Raw genomic sequence first — 22,057 nt, forward strand, 5'->3', positions numbered from 1 at the left:
GAGGACTCATGGTATATTAAACGAATGCTAGCGAGGTAAATAACTTTGTAATGTAAGATAGAAATGATTGTATACAAAATCTGAGACTACTATAACACATACTATATACTGTGTTATAGTAGTCTCAGACAAAATGTAAAAGATTTAGAAATTAATTGTGAGATCGTTATTTAATCTTTTACATTCATGACACTTTCTTATTTATAAAAAAAAATAATCCCAAAATGTCGAACACAAATCTGAAACAAGAAATTGAATTGTTGATTTATTTGAAAATTGACAAAGCATCATGCAAACAGTAAGTGAAAGCGAAACGTATTTAAGGTTCATCATAACAAATGGACAAATATGGCCGTATTTTCACCTCAAAAACTACTCTGTGTACAGACTTACCTGTGCAGTTTGGAAAGTTTTAAGGCCTGGCATCCACTAGATATATAAAAGTTAAATGCATTTTGTGTTTCAGAAAGATAAAATCGTTTTTGGATTTAGATTGGGTTTTTTTTTTCCTTCCTGCAGAAGGTGTAAAAATAAACAAACACCTGAAATGCATTTTGATACTGTCCACTCAGTTACTACCTTTAACTCGCCTATAGATGTGCAGATATCTATTGTCCATGCCAATCAAGGACAATCAATACAATACAAACCAGTTGTTACCTGAGAGGGAGCATCTCAAAGTTGTATCCCAACTTAGTTTATTTTTAGGCACTGGCTACGGTTACATGGAAATGTAACAATAATATAAAAATTATTGTTACATTGGAGACTAATTGCCGGAATGCAGGGTTGGGTAAGGAACCGATTAATTACGAATGTAACAATAATATTTGGGCCTACGTTTACATTGCGTTAGTGTTACATTAACGCACTGCAATGTACGATGGGAATAGTAATAAATATGTATTAAAATAAAACTTGAAAACATTTATTTGATATTTACAATATTGCATACAATATTTTGATTTTTTATATACAATGACAGTTTCTACAAATCCAGTATGTTGTTTTAGGAGCATGTTTTAGTCCGACGCATTTTCGGTGAAACCTCTCTAAGCAGCCATCACAAACCAGTGATACGGCAATGTGCACGCTCTATATTGCATACCGTACAATTCCATTCTGCATTTTCCCTTTATGAAGTTTAAGAAAATTTCAATGTCTGAATGCCATGCTTCAGGTGAAAAATATTTTGTTTCTCTTGAGATGTTTACATTTTCGTCCAATATTTTTTTTTGGAAGCATGTTAGGTTGTTTAAATACAATTTAATTAAGTCAATTGTAAAGCAATTAATGTTGACATTTGCCGACAGATTGAAATTGGTGGAAACAGTGTTTTCATTTTCAGAGTCCAGATATTTTGTGATCTTATCAGTCGTGACAGTACATGCTCTATTGAACAGTTCATTAAGTATTCATCAATAGTGATATTGAACTAAACTGTAGTAGTCATGATTTTTAACAACACCAAAACAATCAATACTTACTCGCTGAATAATATTATTATTATATTAATATTATCTAGTACATATCGAAGAATTAAGCAACATAACTATAGAAGGTTTAAGTTTAATAAATCTATCATACATTTCAGTCTTTAATGTAACATTAACGCTGTGTAATCGTAGACCCAAATATTATTGTTACATTCGTAATTAATCGGTTCCTTACCCAACCCAGCATTCCGGCAATTAGTCTCCAATGTAACAATAATTTTTATATTGTTACATTTCCATGTAACCGTAGCCAGTGCCTTAATTATGTTTACACCTTCTGCAGGAATGGAAAAAAAATGTCCATTAAAATCCACAAAAGATTTTATCTTTCTGATATACAAAATACATTTAACTTTTATATATCTAGTGGGTGCCAGGCCTTATAACTTTCCAAACTGCTCAGGTAAGTCTGTACACAGAGTAGTTTTTGAGGTGAAAATACGGCCATATTTGTCAATTTGTTATCTTGTTACCGGGGGGGGGGGGGGGGGGGTTCCGGGGTTGGAACCCCCACCCTTTTTTTTGGACGATCGATGCATTTGAATGGGGACATATAGTTGGACCCCCCCCCCCCCAACCCCCCCCCCCCCCCCCCCCCCCCCCCCCTTTTATCCTGGGTTAGGAACCCCCCTTTTATAAACGGCGTTTCTCTGTAAAAACAAAAAAAAGGACAATAGTATCTTAAAAATATTTTATTTTTATGAAAACAATGAGTTCAAATTTTATTCTCTGTCAAGTTGGTAGCTATTACATGTATTATGCAATATAATAGAATTATATAAAAAGCAGGGAGTAACAGTTTATTCTGATACAAATAAAGTTAGCAACTTTGTTCTCACCAATATACATGATATAAGAGGATATGAAATATAAAATATAGTTTATTTGTCATAACAATGTCAGTCCTATTTGAACTTTAGACCTCAAAGATATCATAACATGCAATACATTTGATATATAACCATGTAAGTGTTAAAATGATATTAGCACTGTTATTAAAATATTTAGTTGCAGGGTAAAAGAAGCTATCTTGCAAATTTAGTGACCCACTGCATGATGTTGTTAAAATTGAGTTAAGGGAGCTACCATTTGATTTTTATGTGGGGGTTAGGATGAAAAATTTTGTCCTGCATTTTTTTTTAATTGTAATCTCTGTCCTGCCTTTTTATTTTTCACTCTATTCGGTCCTGCCTTTTTTTTATTAGTTTATCCTGACTTTTTTTACATAAATTGTCATCCTGCCTTTTTTTTGCCAAGTTGCTCATCCTGCCTTTTTTTTTACTCAAAACTCCTGTCCTGCCTTTTTATTCAAATTTCATCCTAGCCCCCCCCCATAAAAATCAAATGGTAGCTCCCTAATGTAATCTACCAAAAGAATATGTGTCGTTTAAAAGAGAAGATAACACTTTATATTTAAATTGTATGCGTTCCAATTACTTGATCTTCTTGATTTTCCTTCAATTTGAACAATCAACATTGATCAAAGACAAAAATTTAAAGCCAAGGGTGCAGACTTGAAGCATCACATGTAAAAGGATGGAAAAAATTAACGCGCTGTGTTCACTCACATGCACTTCAAGTAAATGACTTGTAAACTCTGTGTTAACACCAAAATTTAAGTGGACATATAAAGTAACTTTAAACAGTGGTTTACTTTCACGTTTACCTCAGCATTAACATCAAAAAGGCATTTATAGCCATGATAGCCATGTCTTTTATTTTTGTTTAATAGAAGTAAATACATGTTTACTCTTGGTAATAAATGCATGTTAACACAGCACAGGCACTTGTCTCCGAAAGAAATTTCCTATAGAATATAGGGGAAAATTTAAAAAAATTCTGACACATTATTAAGTGCCTTATTTTTAACCCGTATGAAAATTTCAATAGGAGTTAATTCAACTGGACTCCAGCTGGACTTGAGACGTATTCCAGTCTGACTTTGAAAAGTCCAGTCTGACATGAGCCGTACATGTACTTTTTCTTATACTTGGGTTATTTGCCAGCAGAGTCCATATTTTTGCCAGAAATGCCGGCTGGATTTTTTTTCAGAGGTACTTTTATTACAGTCCAGCTGGACTTTATGAACCGGACTCCTGCTAATTTAAATATTTTGAGCCAGTTTACGACTAATTTCGCTGAAAGTCCAGCCGGGGTATCTATTATAAGCAATTCAAAGTGAATTTCAAATGAATATTTCAGTACAGCTACTGTCTGGCTGGAGTACATGTCATGTTTTTCATAAGGGTGTGTACATAGTGTAACACGACTATCTTATTATTGTGGATACACTGACATATCATATCATTAGCTAACATAAAAGTGCTCCACTGTTCATATTGACAAAGGGATTAACGATAACTGCAATAAATGATTGAACCGGCCCTTATCTCCTGATGCTGTAATAAATTTAATCATTATTAAACATAAACATATATATATGCAGTTTTCCAGTACATGTATTTAATTTTCCCCCCAAGGGTGACTGGGGAATAGAAGTATGGTCACCATTGGTCTTCCTCCGACCGGCAGTAAAACCCTTGCTAAAGTGGGGCGTCTGTTTGGTTGTGCGGGATGTACAAATTTGCAGCCACGTCTGGTCAGAATGGGGATGTTAAATCTGATGCCTCATGTAAAGAGAGTGTGTAACGCTCTTTGCACGTTAAGAACCCTTGCAACAACTCTTTGAGGGGTCCATAGGTGACCTGTTGCAAGGCTAAATTTCTGTCCCTATCCAATATACCCTCATTTCCCGTGGCAGTCTAAATTTCTCTGACCTTAATCCCGGACGCCCCTCTTACAGAACCTACCTATTGTATTTATTGTTAATTTGTTCTCGTCCTGAATATGCATGAAATATTTGCCACTGGACGTTAAGCAACCAACAATCAATCAATGTATTTAATATTCAATATTAGCATATTTTTTTTCAAACAAATTTTTACAGTGATATATTTTTATATGAAAAGATAAGAATTAGCAGTGCCATTGGAATAGATCATTTGATTTTTTATTAAAATGTCATGACAATCGAATAAAACATGCATTTTTAATGTTTTAGTTTTACATGTTTTATAAATAAGTAAAATAATCAGTTAAAAGTCACTTTAACAACATATATAAATTATTAAGTTTATTTATAACTCACATAAAAAGTATCAAGTGAATGCAAAAGTAAACATTTGAGGAAAAAACGAAAGTTTAACACAAGTTTTCCGACTATGTTTTTACTATTACATATATTATTTTCTGGTACCTTACTGGACTAGTTACCAGTTTAGGTTCCAGATCAATTAACCTCGTTTTCAAGACGACCAGCTGGTGTTCATGGAGAAAATAAACAGCTGATAAAATGCAACAATGAGAGTAGTAAAGAGAATCCAGACAGATGTCTAAAAGTACATCTACATGTACTTGTGTTGTCGTATGTATTGTCTATTTGGGTGGTTGTGTCGTTTCGTAACTTACTAGGGGGTTACACTAATGACTGGACCGAATGACAGGACCAATCCAATTAATATCAATATATTAAAAGAATAAAGGAAAAAGGCCACACATTTATAACTATATGAGTTCTTTTAATTAAGTTCACTCAAATTTTAAAAGCTGACCAAGTTTCCTTTATTCTTTTATTGAGACAATGATCACCAATTATCCTTCTTATCAGTAGTTGATTGCATTGAATGTTTATTGATATTAATTGGATTAACAAGCCAGTAATCAAATCAGATCTAATCTCATTAAGCTGATAATTAGATTAGTTTGGACAACGTGTGCATTGGTCAGGTCACGTTTTTTAACCTCTAAACTATTTTTTCCACAGTGTTTTTTTTTATTTGATAATTAACTGTACTGATTTATGATTTTGAAGCAAATCCTTAAAGGGAAACTCCGCAAAAAAATGAAAAATTGATATTTTGTTCTTTAAGCATAAAAAACCACATGTTCATAAATAATAAACTTTTATTCTCTATGTAAAGAGATCAAAATCGATTTTTGAAATTCACTATCAGTTCTCGACATATCGCCATCTTGTCGGCATGTTCGATCTAAAAAGTCACGTGATATCTATAAACCACAAAGAACAAAAAGAATCGGGGATTTACTGACCGTGCGTTAAAAACTCCCATCATCAATTGGGGATTACCGTAGACAGTTATTCAGTGTCAAAATGTCTTGTCAAGCGTACGGTTGTTCTGTCAGACAAGGTTATGACAAAAGTCTACATAGTTTTCCCAATCCCACAAAAAAAGAAAGAATTGTATTAGACATGGTTGTACAACCTTAAACTAACAGCAAATAGTTGCATCTATAGCAAGCACAAGTTGGTGTGTGAAGACCATTTTGAACAATATTGTGACGAGGGAAATTCGATGGTAATTATCCTTTTTTAATAACAAAATAACCTAGCAGTTCTGATAGCTATAGTTACAATGTATCAAATCCTTATATGATAAGATCTCGTTGAATAAAAAAAATATAGATTTGATGAGGAAGAACAGTTTCAATTATAAGAAAGACAAATGCAGTGCTCTTGTAACAATCACTGATTTACAGAAGATTCATTAGTATGCCTCTTTTATATAAAGTAAAATTGAGAATGGAAATGGGGAATGTGTCAAAGAGACAACAACCCGACCACAGAACAGACAACAGCAGAAAGTGCATTGATTTGTATAAAGAATAGTTCCGTATTTAGACAAGATAATTTTTCAATTAATAAAGATATACGATATAAAATAAAATTTTTTTAATTATGAAATTTAACGGCTATTGACAAGGAGCAATGTTAGGAAGAGGTTTTAGCTGGGACATAATATGTTGATATAGTATAATATTCCCAGGTTATAGATATGTAAATATCGAAATATCGGACATCTCAATTTTTTTTATTAAAAGTGTTTTTTTTAACTAATCTTTAAATTATATCAAATTGATACGGAATCAATTCGGAACAGTCACTTATAAAGACACTTAGCTTTACAGTTAAATGTGTGACTCTATCTGGTATGTTCGGTGAAAAATTTATAGGTTTTTTTCTTTTTAAATTTTATTTACGTTATCTTATTATATATATATATATTTTGGCTTCCTCCCGAATTGATAATAGGTATGTCAGAATTATTGATAGATGTCGTGTCAGAGCGACACATTCAGTTAGGTATTCCAAGGACGTATATTAGATACACGTCCCTGGGTATTCCAGTGACATCCTGTCAACTAAAAATTCGTATTACCCAATTATATAATACAGGTTCATGCATGGCCTCTTTATTGAGGTACCCGGTGTGCACAGGTAACATTTATTGAACCATATATTTGTGTCTAACGTTGTTCATCTTGTGTGTGTTTGAAATTATAATTCCACCTTTTAATGAATGATGTTCTGATAATAATATTATCCACTATTTTTGCTGATAATAAGTTTAAAAAAAATTATAAACATGATCTTTGACCATTTTGGTAAAATGAATATTGTTTTGTCATGATTCTGGACCATATTTTTGAAGAAAAAAAAATTCTTCACGCAAATACAAGCTTTTGTCGATTGGCAAACATGCAGATATATAAAGTAATGCAGCACTTATAGTCACTATCAATATTAATTCATTGAAGATAAGAGAGCCCCTTCTATGTTTAATGTCCCTATCTTTATAAGGATTAGGACGACAGGGGAAAAGGGAGCGGAGTAAGAGTGGCAGTGAAAAAAAAAGTTAACCGATTAGAGAACAGTATAGAGAATGATCGACGAAAAGCGAAATAGTTATTGTAAAGGAGCGGAGATAAAGAGAGGCATAATGATAAAAATGTTTGCTTTTTGATATTTTTAGTTATACAAAATCACATGTATCGTGTTCCTAATTGGTATTCACGTGCACTAACTTGATGCTGGGAACAGTATATTAATATATATGTTCCTGCTTGATGTGTTAAGTTTCTGCATAGCATGGTTAAACATAATTAGTATCCCATTTGTTATATCGTAGTGTCACGGTGTTACTTTGTTAAATTTATTTAGTTTGTTAATGATTGTGGTAATAAGAACAAATCTGTATAAAAACTTCATACCATTTTAGTGATTGCCTATAGGCGTTTGATTATTGTTACATTTAAGATATATATATATACATTTAGAACCTTTCATACATCTTAAAGTAAAAGATGTGTGTCAGAGTTAAACGACACAAGAACCCTGTAATACTAGTACGAGAGTATAGCATGTAAAATTCCTACTCAATATGGATGTATTGGAAATCTTTTTATACAGATTGTCAACTCATGGTCCGACATGCATGTAATATTTTCCTCATGACGCTCATAGTTCTTTCTACCATCATCATTAAATATTGCTGTAAACATCGATGGTCCACATCCAAACAAAATGGGAGTAATATACCTTCAGATCTTCTCCGTGGTATACACTTGTGAAATATGTAGACGATATTCGGTATTGAAGTGAATCTACATCTCACAAACACAATTTTTGAATTACGATTTTGAGTGAACACCCACCAAACCAATTCAAACGTATGGCAAGATGATAACCATGCAGGCATTTAGTTTTCATCAGACACAAGATAAATAATGACTCTCATAAACGTGTATATGCATGCAGTTTCAAATATCAAGAACAAGCGGTCGATGTCTTTGGATCATTGTTAAGTCCGTTTACTAACTGTTCAGAGTCAGACATGTCAATAGTTCATTCTTGGAACCTTCATATACCCCATCCGACGATGGGAACTCTTTCTGATAGTGTTGACAACATAAGCTTGTTTATCTGTACAAGTGGTTGCATGGCCTCTCCTGCCCCAACAAACAAATACGCTACTAGTCTGCTATCTCTGGAGCTCATCCTCAATGGCGCTTATACGTCAGGAAACTTACAAGTATACTAGTAAAGATTGTTTCAAGAACAACGAGGTTGGGACGAACTGTTCTAAAATCGTCAATATCAGTAATACATTACTAAAATATGCCTTTAATTACAACAACTGTATTACTAATTTGGATAAATGACGGCTATCCTAAAAAAATCCTCAAACAAATTAATGTATTAGCTTAGATTTATAATGTATGTATATTCATTAATGAAATAAACGATAATTGGTATTCTTTTCACAAATAATTTATCTAAGTGATTGTCAAATGAATTTAACTATGTAAGATGAAATGTTAATAAAAAAATCATGCATGTTGAACTGTTGTATTTTTTCAATTAAAAACTTTAAAATTGCGATAGTTTTACGATTATTAGCATTTAAACATCGCCAGATTTAAATACAAGTTAAAGAATTCCGGTAAAGTAAATTAAACAGATGTGCAATGATTATTAATTGGGAAATGTAACATTTAATTTTTAAGATTAAAAGTACTATTCTTTTAACTTCATATCTTAACTTAATGCTAATTGCATAGAACGTAACCGAAAATTGTTCCATTTTAATATTGTAACACTTCCGGAATTAAAAAGTTGAATGTTAATTTTCAATTAATTTATACAATTTAATTATTCTTTCTTTATTGTCATCGGGTATTTCATCTGGGTATATTAATAACGCTATACTCTTTCTGTTAATCCATTCAAAATGACAATACTCACACCTGTGTACGCTTGAATTCACACCTGTGTACGCCTGAGGCAAAATTGCTGCAAGGTAAAGTTCAAACGAATTCTCCTCAAATCGAGAAATAAACAATGACTTTACAAAATTATATACACACTCTGTTCACAAATATTTTGCATTGAAATGGTTATAAAAGTTATAACGGTAAATAAAACTTAAAATATTTTCAGTTCAATATCAGTAAAAATGTTCAATAGATATTTAATGAAAAAATCTCAATAATTCATGAAATTAATTCGAAAATATTTATATTTAAAGATAACTTCATATAGGAAGTTTTATTCAATCAATACAAAACGGTACACACATATTCATTTTCTTTCATTCTTATATTGTGGTTATTAACTACGACCAACGGTCATCTGTGCGCTTTTAATTACGTAAAATTCTGATAAGCAATTAAGACTTTAACAGATTTTATTTTTTCCCATGATTCAACAATTCGGGTTAAAACGTCACAACCCAGTGACGTAGGTCAACCAAAAAAGTTACAAATACTTGATTTTCTCCGTTATTAGAAAGAATATAAATTTAAAACTTTGTGAATGTGTTTTTTATGTTAAGATGAACATATTTAGATGATAAGTAAAAAATCGCGGAGTTTCCCTTTAACAAACGATAAATATTAATTATTTTCACTTACAACGATCAGGACACCGTTGGTAGTCAACCTTGGTCAGGTCAAGTTTTTTTTATCCAAAATTATTTTATTATTCTCGTATATTTATGTTTAACATGGTGACATCTTATTATATTTTGAATTTGAGATAAATTCTTTGAGAAATAAAAAGGTTATTAGCATTTTCATTTGGTCCTGTCATCGCCGATGTTGGTCAGGTCATTGTCAACATTGGCCAGGTCACATTTTCGCAAACTTAAATATTTTTTTTCTCATTTTTTTCTTATATTTATGTAAACATGGTAAAACATGCTGAAATCTTATTATATTTCAAATTTGAGATAAATCCTTTGAGAAATAAAAAAGTAATTAGCATTTTTTTTCGGTCCTGTCATTGTCGAGGTTGGTCCTGTCATTATCAGCGTAGGTCAGGTCACGTTTTCGCAAGCTTTTGAAAAAAAAAATATTGTCTTTTTGAATTTATATATAAAATGTTGAAATCTAATTAAATTTCAAATTTGAAACAAATCCTTCGAGAAATAAAAAAGTTATTAGCATTTTCATTTGGTCCTGTCATTCTCGATATTGGTCCTGTCATTGTCATCGTAGGTCAGGTCACGTTTTCGCAAGCTTCTGAAAAAAAATATATATTTTTTTTTTAAATTTATATATTAAATGATGAAACCTTATTATTTTTCAAATTTGAAATTAATCCTTTGAAAAATAAAAAAGTAATTAGCATTTTTCATTTGGTCCTGTCATTCGGTCCTGTCATTCGGTCCAGTCATTAGTGTAACCCCTTACTAGGTCGTTTCGTACCTGAGACGTTTTGTAACGTTATATCAATATATAATAACAATATGAGTCGTAGGTTACGTAAAAAATAATAAAAAAGACTTATTGATGTATATATATATATATATCTATATTTATTTATTAAATAATTGATTGCACATAATTTTACACTTTACAAGTACAGTTTTGCTCACATGCGAATAGAACAGAAGAATTTAAATTGTCCATCATCATTTAGATTTACCCTGTCTTTATCAAAGTATTTAGTCTTCTGCCATGTGCTTTGATGTCTCCAATACTTGACACCACTCATCTTTATGTTGCTTAGTTCTTTATTTATCTTCTTTTTTTCTATCATAAGTTGTTTCTTTCATGTTTCTTGTTTTTAGTCTGACGATGTTGGAGCCTATAACTACAGAAGGAACACCTAAAAGCTTGACAACTTTTGCGAGTTGTACAATCTCTGATACTGTGTGTGATGCAGATAATTTGTCACAGATGTCATTCTCTCCAATCTGTATGTCTGGTTTAAATTTCTTCACTATGTCCCATTGTGGAGATCAAAATGTCTCAATGACTGTACTTTTCTCCCGCCTATATATATATATAACCATATATAATTACTCCCGGTACGAAACGTCTCAGTTTCAAAACAACCTAGTTACGAATCGACCAGGTACGAAACGACCAGGTTACAAAACGACATGCATTCACACTGATATGTACGATAAAAGAATAAAAAACATTATGTTCAGATCATGTTTTTGTACAGCCTGAGTCACAGGCACTTGTTTCTGTCAATGGGAGGTTTACTATCAACACTCATACGATAAATCCGTACTTTTTCGTACGTGTGTGGATAGTTAACCTCCTTTTACAGAATTGCGAAACAAGTGCCTGTGGCCTGAGCCTACACTATAGTACAGTACAGGTCATTTGAATTCGTACTACATGCTTTGACAATGGAAATTGTGACGTAAAAACCCACGAGACAAGGATATGTATTCATGACCACAAGGGGTCGTATCATAGATGTTTTTGGGCAGAAATAAATATGACAGTCGACTGTTATGAGTATTCATTCACCCAAAATCATTTTCGCTCCCATTCCCGTTCACCCCCTTTCACATTCGCAACCCACACGTTTGCCACTGTTTATGAAAGTTTTGTGTTGAGGCCAAAATAAATAAACCTCGAAAAAGAATTAGGTAGGGTAGGTCATGTAGGCAGGGGTTCAAATTAGCGGTGGTCCAAGGTCTGTGACCTTCCACTGTTGCAATCGGACTTTAGTTTTGGTTACTAGCTATGCCAGATGGACCTTCGATTTTAAAGAAAATAAAAATGATCTTTGCTGACCTTAATATCTGTATCGTCATTTTTAAGCCATGTTATTATTGAAATTGAGATAAAAAAATGTTTCATCCCTGACCTTGCCGACAAGTGATCAAAGTTATATTTAACCTTGTATTTCTTAGAAAGACAAGGTTATAAATAGTTGCGAGAAGTCAGGTGACAAATCATTTAATCATTTAGACATTTTCGAACAAAATGAGTCCATTTCACTTTAGTGTCACGTCTTCCAAGAGAAAGCCTGAAGATCATGAACGGTCTTCAACCACAGGCACTTTGTTTCTATCCATGGGAAGGTCGACTATCCATAAATATAGAAGGATATTCAACCTTCCCATGGATAGAAACAAGTGCCTGTGTCTTCAACGTCTTCAAAAGAAATCAAATGAAGATCTCACTAAAGACCAAAAATGTGATCGTGAAAAACGGGAACAGACATTTAAGCCCCACTAGAAAATCGATCGAACCAATATTTTGATGAATCAACTGGTCTAATGTCATGCACATACTGCCAGAAGTTCCCCACCCATTCAGAAAGTAAGGGGAACACAAAATCCTGAAATAGACCCAATAAAAATATACGAAGTGACATTCAGCATTTATCTTATCCATGAAAGTGACCCAAATTTTAAGTCTTAAGATTAATTGTCAGACACTAAACTTGGACAATGTATTCTCAAGCAGCAATGTAAGCCTGATCAGTTAAATAGATATAAGGTTCTTTTCAACACTGCATACAGTATTGCAAAAATGGGAAACCCTTCAGTGACTATGAATTTATTCTTGAAATCCATTGCAAAAATGGTGTTGATGTGTAAGCAGTATTTGAATATTGAAGGTTGTAAACTGTTTATTCGCTGAATAGCCCATTATAAAAATAATATATGAGAAACGAAACATCACATGCAGTTCAAATATGATGAAACAAACTAACTTTACTCCAAAAGCACATTAATTTTGTATCTTATCATGCTTATTGAGTTATGAAATATTTCATGTAAAAGTAGGACCTGGGATTTAGGTTGTGGACCTTTCAGTTTGGAGTGTCAAAGGTCCTGGACCTTCCAGTACAAAATGTTAATTTGAACCCCTGGTAGGTAGGTAAAACATTTTATTTTATAAAAACTTTTTATTTTTTTCTATCGATGACAGCAGAAAAAGGTTCCAAATGAAATTATTTGATGTGTCTTGCATGCTTCTTTGATATTTTGAATAGTACTTAAATCTACAGCTTTTTTAATTTTCTGTTATCATGGTTATAGTTCTGTGTAAGAAATATGAAAATAAACTTGAATGCAAATTTTATGCATTTCATGGGTCGTAATATACTGATGGACTTTAGAAACTCAACACACATTTTGGTGAACTTTTTTAAACAAATCACGATTGATCCTCATATAACTACTATTCATGCTTACCATACTTCTTTATGGTTAGAAAAATTCCTGACGTACCTGAGGTTATGTAACATATCGGATTATTGACGTTGCACGAATTTCTCAATGTGAAATTTGAAACCAACAAATGTTTTTTTAAGGATTTTTATGCCCCCGCCGTAGCGGTGGGGGCATTAAGTTTTACCCTTGTCCGTCTGTACGTACGTACGTCCCAAAATTGGTTTCCGTTCTCTAACTTGAGTTTGCCTCAACCAAATGTTATGAAACTTATACACAATGCTTATTACCACTAAACACAGATCGAGTTTGAATTTTGGTGGTGTCACTTTAACCGTTCTAGAGTTATGCTCCTTTATAAATGGAAAAATTGCAATTTTTTTAGTTTCCGTTCTCTAACTTCAGTTTGCCTCAACCAAATGTTATGAAACTTATACACAATGCTTATTACCACAAAACACAGATCAAGTTTGAATTTTGGTGGTGTCACTTTAACAGTTCTAGAGTTATGCCCCTTTATAAATGGAAAAATTGCAAAATTTTTAGTTTCCCCCTTCTCTAACTTAAGTTTGCCTCAACCAAATGTTATGAAACTTAAACACAATGCTTATTATCACAAAACACAGATCAAGTTTGAATTTTGGTGGCGTCACTTTAACCATTCTAGAGTTATGCCCCTTTATAAATGGAAAAATTGCAAAAAATTTATTTTCTTCTAAATATCAAGTAATTTTTGGAAAATGACGCTATCAGCGGCATGTTTCCGATACCATTGACCAGAACTTACGGAAGTCGATTATTGCCTCCGCCTAATGCACTCGGTTTCATATTTACTATTTTACATACTAACTGGAATCTGCTTGTATTACGCTACACTCGAACAAAGTGTTGTAGTCGGACGGGAACCAGTTTTCATACTTTATTTTATTTACCAAAAAGATATCTTGACCTGTCCATATGTTTTTTGTTATTAAATGGTATTTGGAGCTATCCCTTTGTTATATTTTTCATATTTATTCGAGCTTTCACTTTTATGCACATGTCTTACAATCGTAAACAATCGGTATGTATACATGATAAATAGATCCGTTTTGTTATGGTGTTGGACTTTTTACCCTCCAATGATCAGCAATCGCTAGACAAAATAGTTCTCCTAAATAATGTCAGCCTTTCATGCCATTTCAACTTTACAATCATTAAAAAAAGTGAAAATCGGAATCATTTTGATATCCATTGGATAAAAACTGGTCTTTATCCAGATTTACGAAGATTTCAAAAATCGGAAATTAGTAATACGGTTATACCCACGCGGTGCATATGAATCTTTGTTTACAAAACAGGATTTCGGAACGTCTCTAGTTTTTAGATCGTAAGTCACGATAAACTCAAACTGAAAGTAAATAGTTGTTTGTAAGACACAGGTTTACTCACCATAAACAAGCTGAAACGTTCAGTATGGCATATATTTTAGGTTAAAGACGGTCCCATTCATTTAAAAAGCATTTTGAAAGTAGATGATGGGATTATTTCAGGTTTGGGGAACGAGTAAATTATCACAAAGTTCATTTCTTGACGACCTCATAATTTCATCATGTCGATGTAGCCTGGCATCCTGACCCAATCTAATACTTCGTCGATAGCAGTTGGCCAGGAAACCAGGCTACATGTCGATGGTACAAATGGATTATTACTCACCATAAACAAGCTGAAACGTTCAGTATGGCATATATTTTAGGTTAAAGACGGTCCCATTCATTTAAAAAGCATTTTGAAAGTAGATGATGGGATTATTTCAGGTTTGGGGAACGAGTAAATTATCACAAAGTTCATTTCTTGACGACCTCATAATTTCATCATGTCGATGTAGCCTGGCATCCTGACCCAATCTAATACTTCGTCGATAGCAGTTGGCCAGGAAACCAGGCTACATGTCGATGGTACAAATCGATTTTTACTGTTTACTGTCGCTTCTCATGTTTTGTATTTAAACGGTCGTTTATTTTTAAACCCGAACCAGGCATATGCATTCTGTAATTGTGCAAATCTTCGTTCTTTGGTCAATTGGCTTATGGATAGTTGTATCAATTTCAACTCTTACATTATTTTTTTTTTAAATATATTTGCATTACACATGCAATGGCAGTACCTTTCCAATTACTATTTATGTGTTGTGTCTAAATTAAAGTTGTAACACTTTAAAGTGACTGGAAAGGGTAGAAAAATTCATCAGATGAGAAAAGGCTGAAGATACTTCAAACGGCACCGAATCATTAGATATTGCATCTTAATTCTTTTAAAAAGAAACTTCCACGTCAAGGTAAAAATGTTTATCTCTTGTGAAATGAAATTAAAAAAATATTGTAACACTGTAGTTAATTAATAAAGATACTATTACGTGTATTCCTGTATTGGCCTTATTATTGGTTCTCAGCCAGCAGTCAAACGGCACCGAATCATTAGATATTGCATCTTATAAAAGGAAACTGAGATTTGGATAGTTCCACTTCAAGGTAAAAATGTTTATCTCTTGTGAAATGAAATTAAAAAAATATTGTAACACTGTAGTTAATTAATAAAGATACTATTACGTGTATTTCTGTATTGGCCTTATTATTGGTCCTCGGCCAGCAGTATTGGCCTTCCGCTTTGCCTCAGACCAATACACCCAAGACATGGACCAATAACAAGGCCAATACAGAAATACTTACGCGATGATATTATAGAATGACAGTATGGTTCAATAGTGGGAATCAACCCCTCAACTACTTTTTACATAAATATTAACTTCTGGCTTCAACGCTTTGTTCGTCTTGTCTGGAGATCTTGCTGTAGTTCCAGTTCAGCAAGCATTTTAGAGACGTATCCCGTCCATCCTCTTTTGACTTGTAATCTCTGGTGATAGATTTTGCCGCTTGACATTGTATCCTTTCAAGCTTGGTTTTTTTTGTTACCGTGTAGGGGTCCCATACTATGGCTCCATATTAAATTATAAGATCCATTCCTAAAGATCTAGATCATTGTTCTAATCTGACACAAATTTCAATAACTGGAATGCAGACATTTGACCTGAAAGACATGAAAGGTGGTGTGGGAGTGCAAAATCAAAAACTAACTGACTATGATATATGGTTAAAGAATGAATATCAATTACATGGGTCAACATGGTCAAGGGCAGAGTTGTTATAAAATAACAATATGGCAGAGAAGTGGTTTCAAGTTTCATATAAAGCGACCTGACTGACATGAAATAACATATCGAAGATGTAACACTATTTGTCTAATCTTCAAGGTGAAATAAAACTAGTAAAACAATATTATACTTTTGTCTAAATATACAGAAATATAATTTGCTTCAAGTAACAGAAATAACTAGGTCACTAGTAACTTATTTAATGAGTATGTGGGGTATAAGAGCTTGCTAACAACAGGCTCTTCATAATCATTTGGTTTGAAAAGGATACTAGTAGTCTATATTCTTGATTTAGAAAAATGTAATTGCAAGAGAAAAATCACATTACTTAGAATACTTTAGATCATTCAGGTAGTCTTTATTTATATGTACAAAAGAACAGCCAGTAGTCATTGGATATTGTAGATCATTCAAATAGTCTTGACCTTTTTATTAGTACAAAAGAACAGCCAGTAGTCATTGGATATTGTAGATCATTCAGGTAGTCTTGACCTATTCATTTGTACTGGAAAAAAAACACCACATATACGAATATCAAGTATATGCTTACGAGACATGTTGCTATGTCAGTCAGGGGTACTACTTGTACAAGTAATTTTTATTTACTTGAAGAAGTAATTATAATATACTTATATAAGTAAATTTGTAGGATACTTATACAAGTGTATTTTATTTACTTGTATAAGTAAATTATTTTTTGGCCTAGTTATGTCCCTTAGACATTCAGATTTTTTTACTTATACAAGTAAAAAAGTCATCCTATCTTCTTTTCTTGAATTCTTAGAACTTCTTTGCTCTAACAGAATTTTGAATTATCTGTCCTTTGCAGATGTCTTTACTATTCATTTAAGTGTAATTTCATGGACAATGAAAATCTCATTTGTCTGTTATCTTTAGAACACTGTTCATTTACAAGCCCCCAAGGAGCAATTTTTGAAGGCCTTGCGCAAATACTTAAGATCTTTGCTCAATCAGTTTCTTTGTTGAATTAATGAGATGAAACATTGAACTCTTATCAAAAATTATGAGCTAACCTGAGAAAAATTGTTAAAGGCATGATTTTACATCTCAAAACTTGAGAATTTTTGTGGGATTGTAAAAAAAATTTACTTATACAAGTAAATTTTTTAGAAAGTTAAGGGGAGATTATTCAAGCAATATAATTAACTTGTATAAGTATATTTTATTTACTTCTTCGAGTAAATAAAGATTACTTGTACAAGTAGTACCCCTGACTGTATGTTAAACTTATTATGGTATGTGAAAAACAAGACTTGCATAAAAAATTTCACAATATTAGAGACAGTGGCGTCATTTTTCCTCAGAGCTTTCAGCTCTTTGATTAAAATTGGAGTTATCTTCCTTTGTCCATGATTATAGTTGAATCAACTACAATCAATGCTTTATACAATGCAATGTTTAATTTTGACTTCCACTGATAAAACACAGATCAAGTTGAATTTGGGTATTGTCACTTTAACCATTATTGAGTTATGCCCCTTTATAAATCGAAAGATTGCAAAATTTTTAGTTTCCATTCTGTAACTTAAGTTTGCCCCAACCAAACATTATGAAACCTATACACAATATTCATTACCACAAAACTAAGATCAAGTACAAAGTTTTTGTTTCCGTTTTCTAACTTAAGTTTGCCTCAACCAAATGTTATGAGACTTGCACACAATGCTAATTACCACAAAACTCAGATCAAGTTCAAATTTGGGTAGCGTCACTTTTACCTTTCTTCAGTTATGTCCCTTTATAACTATATGATATGCAAGCGGGGGCATCATCTGTGTCCACATGTGGACACTATCCACATTTATTTTTTCGTGAAACACTCACACTTGAATCATTAAACAAATGTTGTATCTCCATATTGCCGAGACTAGCAGTGAAAATCTGTAATGGGCCATAAGAATATTGCAGGCAGGAATACGTGAACGTGCTGTTTTCAGACAATTTCACGTCAGAAACTTGTTTTACTGTCCTTACAACAACGGTACAGGCAGACAGGATTTGTTGATGAGCATCAATGACCAGATCAATATGTAGTGACGACACAACGTCAATAAATTTTGATTATGCAACATCATTTGCGAGACTTATTTATGGCTGAAACATCAACTGCTAATCAAGTCGACGAATGTAATGGCAGACAGATTCATGCCAAAAATGTTTCGCATTTACTGAAATTGAAAAGAATCGACTGCAGAAAAACATTTGAAGCTCTAAATTTTAAACCCCTTAATTGCTAAAACACACTGTAATGCAAGGGGCACAGGCAAATTCAAAAGGTACAAAACAGAACTCAAAACATGCCCAACAAAATTGGTTGACCGTTCTGACAATCATTTTCACGTTGGTTACAGGCAGTCATTGCCTTCGACGGTGACACATCCATTGATAAGGAGAAAACCAATGTTTATATATATTAAACAAAAACTTTAATAAATAAAAATTTAATAATAAAAATATCTTTAAAATTGTGTTAATGTGCATCCAGAAATGCAGTTGCTCATGTCTTTCCAAACGCAGAACTCAAAGGTTGTTTGTTCCACTACACAAAAGCCATATGGAAAAAGACACAAGAATATGGGCTTCAAACTCAATACAAAGATGTCCTGGATGGCAACAAACTCGTCCGTCGTGCAGCAGCCTTACCATTACTGCCCTTAGATCGTTTGGTTACATTCCTTGAGGGCAGATGCCCACAACCAACCTGGAACCACCACCAAACAGAAGGACCCAGGATAAATAATCATTTAGAGGGCTGGCATAACAACCTGAAAAAGAGGGTCAAAACAGCACATCCAAACATATTTGAAATTATCAATGTGTTCAAGAAAGAGCAAGCAGCTAACGAGGTAAAGAAAGTACAGTATGCAGCAGGTGGCAAGATGAGGGGAAAAGCTAAAAAGTATAGAGAAGTAGACATGGTAGAAGAAAGATTCACCACTTTGAAGGAAAACCTACATAATGATACAACTGACTATATTCAGTATGGTGATGCAGCATCCTACATCCTTAAACTTGGAAACTAAATGAATTTTTCTACGCATTACAAATAGTATTAACAGGTCTATTTATAACAGTTCATAAAATAATAGACAAAACTTGCTTTTTACCCCTATGTTCTATTTTAGCCATGTCAGCCATGTTGGTTGGTAGGCAGGGTTATCTGACTCATTTTTTAACAAGATACCTTAATGATGAGTGTGGCCAAGTTTGGTTGAATTTGTCTACGTAGTTTCAGAAAAGATTTTTGTAAAGGATAACAAAAATTTACGAAAAATTCTTAAAAATTAATACTCATTCTCTGTAACAACTTAAACTTTTTCGGCACACATAGTCACCGATCTTTCTGAAAATTGGCTAATATGTATATCCTATTAGCCTTGTCAGAAAAATAATGCCAACCGATATATATATTGGTTGGTTACCCACCAAAAATTAAAAAAAAAAACATCTTCTTTTAAAAAGTATTTAATGGCAGAATTTGGCATCAAAATAACAAATATCAACTAATTGCAATACAAACAAAAAATAACTTAATTACATTGTTTACACAAGCTCCCATTTCGCCTTAGTTAATTCTTGTGTAGACTGTACCTGAAAATTTGTACTAAGGCGAACTGGGATTAATTTTATATAATGATTTTGACAGCTAAGGCGAAATGAGAATAAGCCCTTTCAACCATGTTTTGTCATCATTTATTAGGGGCTGTTGTTTTTATAGTAATTAAATGTTCACACCTAGTAATGCCAGGTGATAGGTAATAAGACACCTGTAACTTCATTTACCTGTAGTTTTATGTACCTGTAAAAATTATGCATTTTCAATAAAAAATATCTTGATTGAAAAAAGGTTGTAATAATTAAGTTGTCAATTCCTTTATATATATCTAAAATATGCAATATCATAACTTATAAGGACTAAATTAGTAGGTATAAGTGTTAAAAATGAATAAAACATATCAAATTCATTCATTTATATCAGCTGAAACATGCCAAAAGATAAAAGTTTAAATATATCTTACTTTTTATCATTTTTTTACTTCAATAAATAGTAAAAACCACCATGAAAATTTCAATCGACCAGTATTTGCCAGTATTGACCACTTGAGGAGCTGGTATTTACTGCCCAACCTTGATCTTTATACATTTATTTTAATAAAATTGCCTGTTTGAAAATGGGAATAAAAAAGAATAATCTAGTGTTGCGTTTTTAAAGTCCGTCAGTATAGGAATATGTTCTTGTCGATTAATTATCTTAAAGCAAAAATGGCAGTGAAAAATCTGGCATGGTATTATTATGTTTGGCCTCGTTGAACCTAACAATGTAAATGACACACAGGGTATACATGTGGGAACAGATTCCTACCCCCCCCTTTTTTATACTAGTGCAAAAAAATTTTGCGGTCGTATACTGGTATGACGTTGGCGTCGTCGTCCAAGACACATTGGTTTTCGCACTCTAACTTTAGTTTAAGTTAATGGATCTCTATGAAATTTTTTAAGAAGGTTCAATACCACAAAAAGAATGTGGGGATTGATTTTGGGGGTTATGGTACCAACAGTTAAGGAATTAGGGGCCAAAAATAAGCATTTTTGTCGAGCCTTCGACTTTAGTCAAAAAAGTGAGACATAGCGATCCTACATTCCATGGGCGTCGGCGACGGAGTCCACAAATATTCACTCTGTGGTTTAAGTTTTTGAATTTTAATAACTTTCTTAAACTATCCTGGATTTCTACCAAACTTGGACAGAAGCTTGTTTATGATCATTAGATAGTATCCAGAAGTAAATTTTGTAAAAATAAAATTCCATTTTTTCCGTATTTTACTTAAAAATGGACTTAGTTTTTCTGCCTGGAAATATTACATTCACTCTGTCAGTCAGGGGTGCTACTTGTACAAGTAATTTTTATTTACTTGAAGAAGTAAAAAAAAATATACACATATAAGTAAATTATAATGTTTGAATAATCTCCCCTTTATTTTCTCAAAAATTCACTTGTATAAGTAAATTTTTCTTACAATTCCACAAAAATTCTCAAGTTTTGAGATGTAAAATCATGCATTAATGATTTTTCCCAGGTTAGCTCATAATTTTTTATTAAAGTTCAATGTTTCATCTCATTAATTCAACAAAGAAACTGATTGCGCAAAGTATCTTTGCGCAAGGCCTTCAAAAATTGCTCCTTGGGGGCTTGTAAATAAGCAGTGTTCTGAAGATGACAGACAAATGGGATTTTCATTGTCCATGAAATTACACTTAAATGATTAGTAAAGACATCTGCAAAGGGCAGACAATTTAAAATTCTATTGGAGCAATGAAATCCTAAGAATTCAAGAAAAGAAGATAGGATGACTTTTTGTCGAGCCTGCGACTTTTGTTGCAGAAAGCTCGACATAGGGATAGTGATCCGGCGGCGGCGGCGTTAGCTCACTTCTTAAAAGCTTTATATTTTAGAAGGTGGAAGACCTGGATGCTTCATACTTTGTATATAGATGCCTCATGTTACGAAGTTTCCGTCAGTCACATGTCCAATGTCCTTGACCTCATTTTCATGGTTCAGTGAC

This window comes from Mytilus californianus, unplaced genomic scaffold (genome assembly GCF_021869535.1).
Source record: "Mytilus californianus isolate M0D057914Y unplaced genomic scaffold, xbMytCali1.0.p SCAF_40, whole genome shotgun sequence".
Taxonomy (NCBI): domain Eukaryota; kingdom Metazoa; phylum Mollusca; class Bivalvia; order Mytilida; family Mytilidae; genus Mytilus; species Mytilus californianus.